This window comes from Chaetodon auriga, chromosome 1, assembly GCF_051107435.1.
Source record: "Chaetodon auriga isolate fChaAug3 chromosome 1, fChaAug3.hap1, whole genome shotgun sequence".
NCBI lineage: Eukaryota > Metazoa > Chordata > Actinopteri > Chaetodontiformes > Chaetodontidae > Chaetodon > Chaetodon auriga.
In genome coordinates, this window is record NC_135074.1 from 18876639 (window position 1) to 18887453 (window position 10815).

Genomic DNA, 10815 nt, shown 5'->3' on the forward strand with positions numbered 1-10815 from the left:
GAGACACAAGGAACCCGTGCTACGAGAGAAGAAACAAGGAAATATGTTTCTAGAGAAATGAGGCGCCCTTTCCTCTGAAGCGTCTCATGAGGTGGCATCCATTTCTGATGACGGCAGCAGCTGATCACAGCTGGATCAGCTGTCAGTCAGTTTTAACAGCTGTACAGACTTTTGATGAATTTGTGTCTGCACACGTGTACAGTGTAATGAAGGCACACAGGTATCAGTGCCAGTTACCTGTTTAACAAACACTCAAACATGAATGGTGCACTGTGTCCTGCTTTGAGGCACAGGAACCGCTTCTACTGGCAGAATCTGATTAGATTATTTATTCATTATTAGCATCTGTATTTATTGATATGATGAATGTGAATTCATTATTTATTAACCCAGAATGTGATTATGGCGTTTTTGAACACAGGAAATCAATTAGGATAAATGTTTCAGGAAAAATTGAGATTATGTAAGCACATCAAACCTGATTTATCCCTTATCAGCCTCACGTGTGACTGAATGGAAATGGAGATAAATGATGTAAAAACTCCTTCGTGCTGACAGACTCTCCTTCTCTCTCTGACTTTATTTTTATCCATTCTAAAAGTCAATGGGTGAAACACAGATCACAGAAATCAAGCTGTTTCTGGTCCTTGTTTGGACCCATAAGTAACACAGATTTGTAACATGATGGTGAAGCAGAAATCAAAATATAAAACTTGGGAGTGACACAGTTTATTCTGTTATTTGTCTTCACACTGGTTTGTAACTTCTGTAAAGATTGCTCTCACATGTCCTTACTCATGGTTTCTCAGCCATCCCTCCTTGCTCCTCAGAGCAGACAGTAAGATCTTTGGGATGGACTGCAAAATGGCGAACCAGAACAACTTTGAGTTCAAGCGAGGAGTGAGGAAATATCAAATAAGAGACTCAGGATGTAGCCATAGCATGATGCCATACATTCAGTTCCCAACAGTCTGACAGGGGTGTCTATGTGAAACGGAAATCATCCCTCACTGATCATTACTTCCCCTCACGTAAGGAAAACAGTGAGGTTCTGATGCTTTTTTTCTGACTCGCAGCCCATCTCTTCTATGAGATTTAACAACAGAGTTTTGTTGTAGCCAAGATTAACTTTTCGTTCAGTCCCACCAGAAGCTGCAACTTATATCTGTAACTCTTAACTTGCTTTCCGGATGACAAACGGATGAGTTAAAATACATGTGCAATACAGCTATAGTAAAAAAAAAAAACATTAATTGTTGGGAATACTCGCTTGTAGTCATAGGTACTCTTTAGTCAACAGCAACACACATCCACCTGATCTCATGTCGCTAACACAGCTGAAGACTAAGGGAAACAAAGTTGTGTCCGCAAAGAAGTGTAACTGGAAACAGTGACACAGACCTGCCATGGTAATTTCAAAATACCGTGGCCTACCTCTGATTGGCTACTACTCGTTGTTGCCATCGTTGGTTGGTTGGTTGGGTAAGAATATCAGGATAAGCCAATCAGAGGCAGAGTAGGACGGGTCATACGTTTCCAATGCCATCCTAGGAAAACAAATGTCACCTGTGGTCTACCTGCTTGCCCTGTTGGATAATAAAGTCAATAATTAAATTCATGACGGAAAGAAGGAAATATGAAGCGAACAACTCAACAACAATCTGCTTTCAGAAATGACCTCGCAACGCTACATCGATGCTAGCCAGCTAAGATCCAATTACCTGATTTAATCGTCTGAATAATTGGTTGAATGCCTTGATCTATTTAAATGTGAAATGCGTACACCCATACTGTAGATACGTATACTTTTCAAAAGATAAAAGGCCTCTGGCACAGGTTATAGGAGCTGAATGAATAGATAAAACTGCGTGTAAATTGCACAAAGCTTAGCAGACCAACATGGGAGATGCAGTCTCTCAACTAGACACCTTCCAAATTATCTAATGAAACAACATGCTGGTTTTTACAGATTCACATATGATGAAAGTGGCTTTTACAGAACTTTTACCTGTCTGCCTGGCTTACACTAGTGCATGAGTCTGTTAAATGCACAGTGGGAGGACTCTTGCCTTTGTGGAGGGCATTTTAGTTACTGGTAGAAACTGTTGTTTGGTGTGTAGAGTACAGTTAGCTGCGGTGCTGTAGAGATTATCTGTTACAAGTTCTACTACAGCCAGAGTGGCACTCCAATGCCCAGCTTGCTGACTTGTAGCAATGAGCTGGCTGGCTTTTTTCTCTACTATAGACTGTTTTTAGAATCTTGACATTCTGTTTTTAGTTTAGGGTTTGGCATGGCTCTTGTCTGGTCTTTTTTTGTCACAATGTCAGAATATATGAGGCTTTCTCAATCATATTGCAAGTTAGAGAAGAAGGAAAGGCTGAAGTGGCTAAATAATTTATCTGACGACTCTAGAACGGCAGAGGTGAGAATGTTTTTCCTTTATTTCAGAATACAGCGAGTGCTACTGTGTCCATATCATACTAGCCCTCGAAGGGAGCTGAACCATCATCCACTGCCTGCCTGCCTGTCTGCCATTATTTGCAATGCTGATTGATAGCTCTTTCTCTAACCCCCTCCATTCTGAATGGCAACTGTGGTTTGCTGCCTCTTTATTTCTTTCTCGTTTTGGTTCCTTTTCCTCTTTTGCTCAGCTTCTATTGCTGTCTTTGTGTCTCTCTGCAGACTGTGAGTTGATATCATCCTTTGAAAGGGTAATGATCCCACTGTGTTGAGATTATGTATGTGTGCTGCACAGTGTAATGGCCTGGCTTTTTATTGCCTGCCGCATACTAATCCCACAACTGAAGGAATGAGATGACACCTGCAGGGAGCTGTGTGCGAGCTGCAGCCTCACATGAAAGAATGGCCATTAAAAATGATCAAAGAAATTACTGCACTTGGCTGCACAACACTGCTCTCACGCCTGGCAAGGTGTACATCCCTCTGCCCGAATACGCACATGCACAGGCATTCACACACACATGCACACATGCATACATGGACTTGCACTAATTAGTATCTCCCTCTGATGGATATTTTCCAAGTGATCCTCTGTGGAAATGTCCTGCGCATAGTTGCCTTAGGCTCTCTGCAGATGATGCACCCACGCTTGTAGATAGGAAATGGAGGACATGCATGAGCTCAGAATGATAGTCTGTTCTCCATATCCCAACCACAAATTATTCATGGACATTTTACCGCAAATGTTTTCCAACTGAATTTTTATCAGACTTTTTCTTCGGGGGTCTTTTGTTATATTAAGAAACAATTTCAAAGTTTATTCATTGTATTTTGTTTCACATGTTTGCTGTGTTAATGACAAAGGGAGTTGGCTTTTTAGGAATGCAATTGTTGGAAGATTTTAGATTCTCAGTCTGCCTGAAAATACATTTCAAGAATTAGCACAGTGCATGTGCTGTAGAATCATGGTCGAGTCAGTTTCCTTTTACCAGGCGTTCCTATATCTACCCTGTTGCACTGCAACAGTGTATCCTGCTATGCTGAACTGTCTGTGACTCCCTCCTCCTTTTCATGCCATTGCTCAGTTGCCCCCAGTCCCTGGTTGTGTGTGTTCTTACTCCCAATTGTGTATCTGTCCATCTCTGCCCTCTTCACCTGGTGCAGCACCTTGGCTGCGTGTCCATTCTGGGAAGTGACACAGTGTGAGCCAGGCAGCTGCTCTTATCAGTGGGCCCTCTGTGATGGTGAGCAAGTGACATTTTTCTGCTGTCAGTCCACTGCCCCTCGTAACAAATTCATTCTTTGAATTGACATACACACTGATAAATGCAATTTATTTTTCTATAGAACCTAGAATAATAACTACTTCACTTTGTTAAATATCTGTTCTGAAACGGCAACCACTACTTAATGTGCTATTAGAATCAACACCTGCAGAAATGATAGGAGGGGTCTCATTTATGGCAAAGGGATTACAGGATTTGAGAAATAGCCCCTGGAGACACGCAGAAGAAACCAAATTCTCATTGTAAATTTTTGCAGTTTTTTTCCTGCATTGAATGTCGACTCGCCAACATGGAGACAATGTGGTTATCACAGGGATCCATTTTACTAAGAGATTCCTTTTTTCAGTACTCCTCCTTTCTCCCCCTTAGCCCCTCCCTTTCTCTCCCTCAGTGGTCCATTTTAGAACCATGCGGCTGCATGGTTTGGTGGGTAATTTCACTGCCTTTTCATGTGTCGGAGGGCGAGGAATCCTCCTCCATTAGGTAGTGTCATCTTGTGATGTATGATGTATGCACAGAAAGGCAATCTGATGTTTATTCATGACTTTCAAGGCAATGCCTCAGCTAAGCCCTCTGATTTCCTTTTAAGGAACAAAACTACGTGAGATTGAGACTTCAGTTTAAAGGCACACAGACCATCCTGCAGCACTTCTTCTATGTTTCTCTTCCTTTCTCTCTCTCCCCCCCCCCCTCACACACACACACATACTCTCTCTCTCTCTCATCTCACCCACAGCTCTTTTTTTATCTCTTTTAAATTCTCCCTCGATATTTTTTCTGTCAGATTTAATTTATTTGACCCTTAGAAAAAAGATCACATGCAGTTATTTCCTTCTGATTTTGCCTGGCTGTCTCCCCATCTTGCCTCTGTACTTAACTAAGGACTTTGATGAAGAGATGAATTTAGATCGTTTTTATAGTAGGCTAGCATGTTAATGAGACACCACCACTGCGAGACTAAAAGGCCCTCTGGTCACACGTGACGCACACATACATAAATATATTGTGTACGGTCTATGGTAGTATTGAGTTCTGTGTACTCACTGTATGTCCATGACACTTGTTCATTTCACTTGTGCTAAACAATCTGGTAAACAGTAGCCGTCACAACTTCAAACCAACAGCTTGTTTGTAATTTTGTCTCCAGGTCCAGTGTGTTATAAAGTAACCATAATTCAAAAAGCTTGTCCTTGTTTGTATTGTAAATGACTTTTTAATGGTAATAAAGCCACATCTATCCATCATACTAGCACAAGTCCATGCAGGCCTTTGATGGGACTCCTCCTATGAACAAATGGTGTCTATTAATATTCTCAATGACCAACCTTCCAACAGCACATGCATCATAATATATGAGACACCTACTGCTGGAGTACTGTTGAACATGTACATTTATGATAGCCAGTCACACAGTGTAGGTGTATATTTGTGTTTGAATTTTGTCAGGCTGAAATCCTGTCAAGGCTCGAGACTGCAGTGCCACCTGTCAAGTGTTGTGTGGCTGCTGCCTGCATGTTTTTAGTAAATTGATACCTAGATGCTTGGTATCAGGACTCCACACACAGAGGAGGAGGGGATGCAATATGTAAACTAGGGAAACTCTAGGACTTAGACCTGTTTACTTGGCTTTGCATGTGTCTTTTTAACATGAGCCATGGACAGGTCCCTCCTCCATCATCCCATGCTTGATTTGAATAGCTAAAGTGCAGCATGATCCTGTTACATTTTAGGGATGCATTGGAGCATGAGTGAGGCAAATGACTGCATTTTGTATTTAACATTTGTAATACTGTGCTAATAAGCATATTCTCTTGCCTTGCGTGGTGCATATTCTAACCTTATATGATAAATAATGCAAATGTAGCAACCTCTGCAAATGCCAGAGAAAATGAGGTAGAAGGGAGGGAGAGGGCAAGGGAGCAAAGGAGTAAAGAGGGGAGAATGAGAGAGCAGGAGCTAGCATAACTAACTGATTGTTGTGCTTTCAAATTGATTTGCATGAAAAAGGCCAGTCTAATTGCAACACTTAGCTGCAACATACTGATAAGACAGAGCAGGATTCTAAAAGGACATGGAGGAGCTTTTATTAAGAAGGATTTCCTGTATGTCTTTGAGAGATGTGCCACCACCTCTGTTTCTGTGGGGGCCATTCAAAACAGAGTGTCCGTCACTTTGTCCTGTCTGACATGACATATCCATCATGCAGATGCATACACATTGCTGTCTCAGCATCCATTACCATATAAATCACCCCTACTTTTTTATACTAACTTATCATTTGAACCTAATAAGTTTGGACAAAAAAAAAATCCTTTTTGTCATAGAGGCAGGTTCCTTACAGAAACGGTACACAAACTCGCTGCAAGGATGAAATGCCCCTTGCAGATAGATATTCTGGCTTTTGGCATTGGAGTATATAAGGTGGTGGAATAATAAACAATGCTCTCAGTCCAAAGGCTATTTTTCCTCAGGGGTCTGATTTTACTGGATATTTTCATTCAGAATATACTCAAAACATGGCAACACTGTTAGAAAAAAGGTTGTTAGATCACACAGACTTGAATAAATTGAATATTACATCCTGTTAGTGTGTACAGTCCTTTCCTTCCCCCCTACCTTCAAATTGAAATTAGATTCTTTGACATCAACACTGATGTCAAACATGAATGCTCTGGCAATCGGTGAAATGCAACGCCAAACTAACAGAAGACCTAAATATATACTTTAAAAAGTTTAAAAGCCATAATAACTGACTGAGCTATTTTTTAGAAGAGAACAAAGGACCGCAGGCTTGCCATCACATTGACCTGTTCTGAGAGAATATAAAAAGTTACCTGCTTTGAAAGGGTAAGGGTGTGGAGAAGCACAAATTGTGGGTAGTGGTTTAGCACAGGGCTTCCTGATGCTGCCAAAGGCAGTACTTCCCTTTCTTCCGTTTATTTCTTTTCTTTAATAATAAATGATGGATGTTTCAAATTACAAAACAGTGCTGGGAAAATCCAATTTAGTCCTGGGCCTTGTAGGGAGGGTATAAGAAGAGTTCTGTATCAAAGGCCCTTGTTTTGCTTTAATGTTTGCAATGGGGCCACTGTTGAATGATGTAATGTGCCATGGGATAATGGGTCATATGTGCTTTTAACAAATGATCTAGCGCCTATCTGTAAATGCATCTTGTAAGGAGTTGTTGGTGGTCTTTCCTCACCAGACACTGATTTAGACCCTATTCATAATCAAGTGTCGTTTTTTTTTTTTTTTTTTGGGTCATGGTGTTAATTTGTTTATGTTGTGCACCTGTGGACAAAAATAGGAGCGGTAAGTACATTTGAATTGGCCATTAGGGCCCTCCTATTACTATCATTTGTATATTACATCCAGTTGACCTTCAGGTTTTCGAAACACTGGGACTCATGAAAGATCATTTTCATATCCTTTTTTTGTTTTTCTTCGATTTGCCCACAGAAGTGTTCCTTAACTACACAAACTTGTCCTAAATTGCTGGTTCCGTCTTGATGAACACCTCTTCATGAGTAAGTATTCATGAGATGCGATGAGCAGCATAATCATCTGCTCTGAATTACTGTATAAGGCTACACGTTCTGTCGCTGTTGCAGGCAAATTTCATTCACAGAAATGTTTACATTTAGATGTGCCAGTGAGCCACCATGCACAGTAACAGGGCCCTGACACTGGAACAACTGTAGTTATACAACTTAGTAATGTTGTTCGCCACACCTCTGTTTGCCATGTCAACATGTCTTCTGTGAGAAAAGCATATTGATGTATAATAACAATTCCCATATTTCTAATCACTTAGTGTATGCATTGATAATATTATCTCTTAATTGATCAATAATAAATATTATGGTTTCTATATGTTTTGGTTGCTTCGAAACCTTCTTGGGGGTAGACTTTCACGTGGATAGGATATTTTGCTGCAATAATGGACGTCTGCAGCTCTTGAGAAATTCATGTGAGAACAGCTTATTGACTGCTGCTGCAACAGCATCAAATAGACGCACTGTGTTCTGCATTGAAATGGAATTTGAATGCGTAACATGTTATTGTATGGTTCTCAGGTGCTATAAGTCATGAGAACACTATTGTACGCAAACTGACAACAAAAAATGTACCATGTTCCTTTTTCAAAGGAATGTTTGGGATGTATTTACATATTTATTTTTATACTTCACCATCATCTATAATAATACAAATGTCATATATCACAGCTCAAGAGAGAATTTCCACCTACAAAGTAAATAATGCCACATAAGTGGTTTGTTCAAGGGGTTTTGTAGACACTGTAAACATGACCTGAGTTGAAGACGATTTTATTGCTCTTGTAAAGTGTTTCTGGAACATCATATGGCCAATTTTGTTGTTTACAAAAATCCATATTATTTCAGCATACCGCCTCTGCCTATCATGCCTGATTTGTAGCAATTATATGTGTGCAGCCAGTTCTACACAGGACCTCAATGACTGGCCAAAGCTGCGGCTGCTGGTAGGAACATGATGCAACTGAAAAGCCTCTGTTTTCTTTGTTGAATAATTTATTTTGTCTTTGTGTATTGAAATGTTGCCAAACTGTTTTGATTCAGTCAGTTTTGGTTTAAATTGATTTTATTAATGTGCTTGTTGCTTCCAGCTTTATGAAGACCATTCCTCCTAATTTATGTTCCCCTCATTTTAAAGATACAGCCAAGTCATATATTTCTAATCTGAAACCATGCAGTTGATATTATTCATGATCAGTTATAGCTAGAGAACGGTTTTGGTTCCATAATACTTTGCCGGGTGTTAGGAATCTTAAGACATTCATTTTACTCCTCCATTAGGTATGACATATTCTGTTTAAGTCAATATATCATCTAAGTATACATATAGTGTCGCAGTTATACTGTATATTCTAACACAAATGCTCGTTCAAAGTAACCACAGTTTTCGGCCTCCGGGGACATCAATGTTTCCTGTCACTGCTGTACATCAGAGAGTCGTTTCTCCCCAAGTAGAAGACAGCTAGTTTATTTCAAGAGTGTTGTATCTGTTTACTCTTTCTTATCTCAGTTCCTTGTCTCTGTCTTCTGGATGTTTCTCTTGTTAATTTCTCTCATTCTCTCCTCACTGCAGCTTCAATTACAGTAGATCCTGGTAGATATGTCTCTGTGGTGTCCCAGTGTACATCACTCTCATGTGCCACCATTTGTAATGCTCCTCTCTACTGGCCTTGAAAGTCTTTTTGTTGTTCATCAAGTTCATACTTAGGTCCACCCTTACAACTGTTTCTGCCACTCCACCACCATATTCTGCCGTGTTCTGAGTTAGAGCAAACAATGACAAATGACAATATGTAGCATTTGTGGATTAAAATTTCTAAAAATTACTAGATCTATGTTATATATTTTGTTGAGATGTGTATATGAATCTTCCCAAATGTTTCCAACAATTTTCAAGCCCGAGAAATCCTTAACTTTATTCAAGGTAAAGGTGTGTTTCATTTGGTTGCCTCCAACAGCAACACAAGAACTAAATGTAACGTGAATAAAACCTTTAATTCATTACTCGTCTGTTAACATTTCTGCAACATTTCTTCGAGTCGTGCCAGATACACGGTCGTTCTTTAACAATGAACAATGTCATCAAACTGCGCTTTTTGTTTGGGCTGATTGAGATATCCCTAGTAGCAGAACTTACATACTGCAGATTTAAGTATACCAGAAACGCTACAGTATATTTTGACAGGTCTTTACAACATTTCCACCTGTCAATCTCATTATAATTTTCATCCAGGTCTTGGTGTTAGAGGCTTTGTGATTCATTGTACGACAAGTCTTTGCAAAAGGTTGTGATCCTCTAAAATCTGCTTACAAGATCACTGGTGTCATATTCAAAGTGACATGAAGCTCACTTCTGCTCAATTTATTTACGGTCTGCTGCTCATAGTTTCATCTAGGGGTGCAGCTAATGATTATTTCCGTTGGTGATTAATTTGAAAGAGAAACAGCAAATCCTTACATGTTAGATGCTGGAACTAAAGTTTGACGTTTTGCTTGAAAAATTACTGAAACAATCAGTGTTGGACAAGTTACTTTCGAAATGTAATACATAACAGATTACTGGTTAGTTTCATTTCGAAGAAATAGGCTACTTTTCAAATACGACTGGCTGGGTGGAGTACTGTGTTGCTGAATAGAGTACTTATGTGTTACTCTCCCTAAAATAACCACAGAAGTATGACTTCTTATATTTGACGATATGTTACGGTTAACGCTATCGAGGCTTGGCCTCGGCAGTGTCAGCTTACCTCATGGTTGGTTTTAACTGGAATTTTGCTGACAAGCTTTATCAAACACATATTTTCTACTTCCATGTGCCACGCAACAGATTCACTCTCATTTTCAGCTCTGCACCGACTTTGTCTTGCATTTCAGCTTACAGGTGTAGTTGCGACCTGAAGCTTTTTTTTTTTTGCACTTCAAGTCTGTTTTTTCAGCAATATGCATGTAAATGTGAGGTTGATGCCCAATAATACGGCACCGAAAAAATACGTACATTTTGCAGCGTGTGTTGCTGTCTGGTCAAAGCCAGTTACACACACGCCTCTTTGCACCAAGTTTGCTGAAAGCTGGAGCTAAGACTACAGTCTAATTTTCCCATCATGCCTTGCTAGACTGAGTAGAATTCTTGAGTTGAATTTCAGTATAGTGTTTTTGAGATTGTTTTCCATTGTGTTAAATATCATTTAGGGGTTGATATGACTAATAGCTGCTCGAAGTGTAATTGTCAGTGGTAATCTTATTTGTAATGTGTGACAGTACTTTCTTACTGCAAAAAGTCATATACTACTGTAATGAAGTACCACCAGTGCTGCATACGATTCATCCATTATCAAAGTGGTTGACAAATTATCCTCTTTCAAACGATCAAATCATTCCTAATTTTATCTTCAAGGCCTTTCATGTTTTCCATGTGGCTTACTATATATACAGTGTTGTCCCATCTCACTCTCTCGCAGTGTTTTACTCTCATTTTGTTCTAACCCACCTTTACCCATTCCTATCATCACACTCC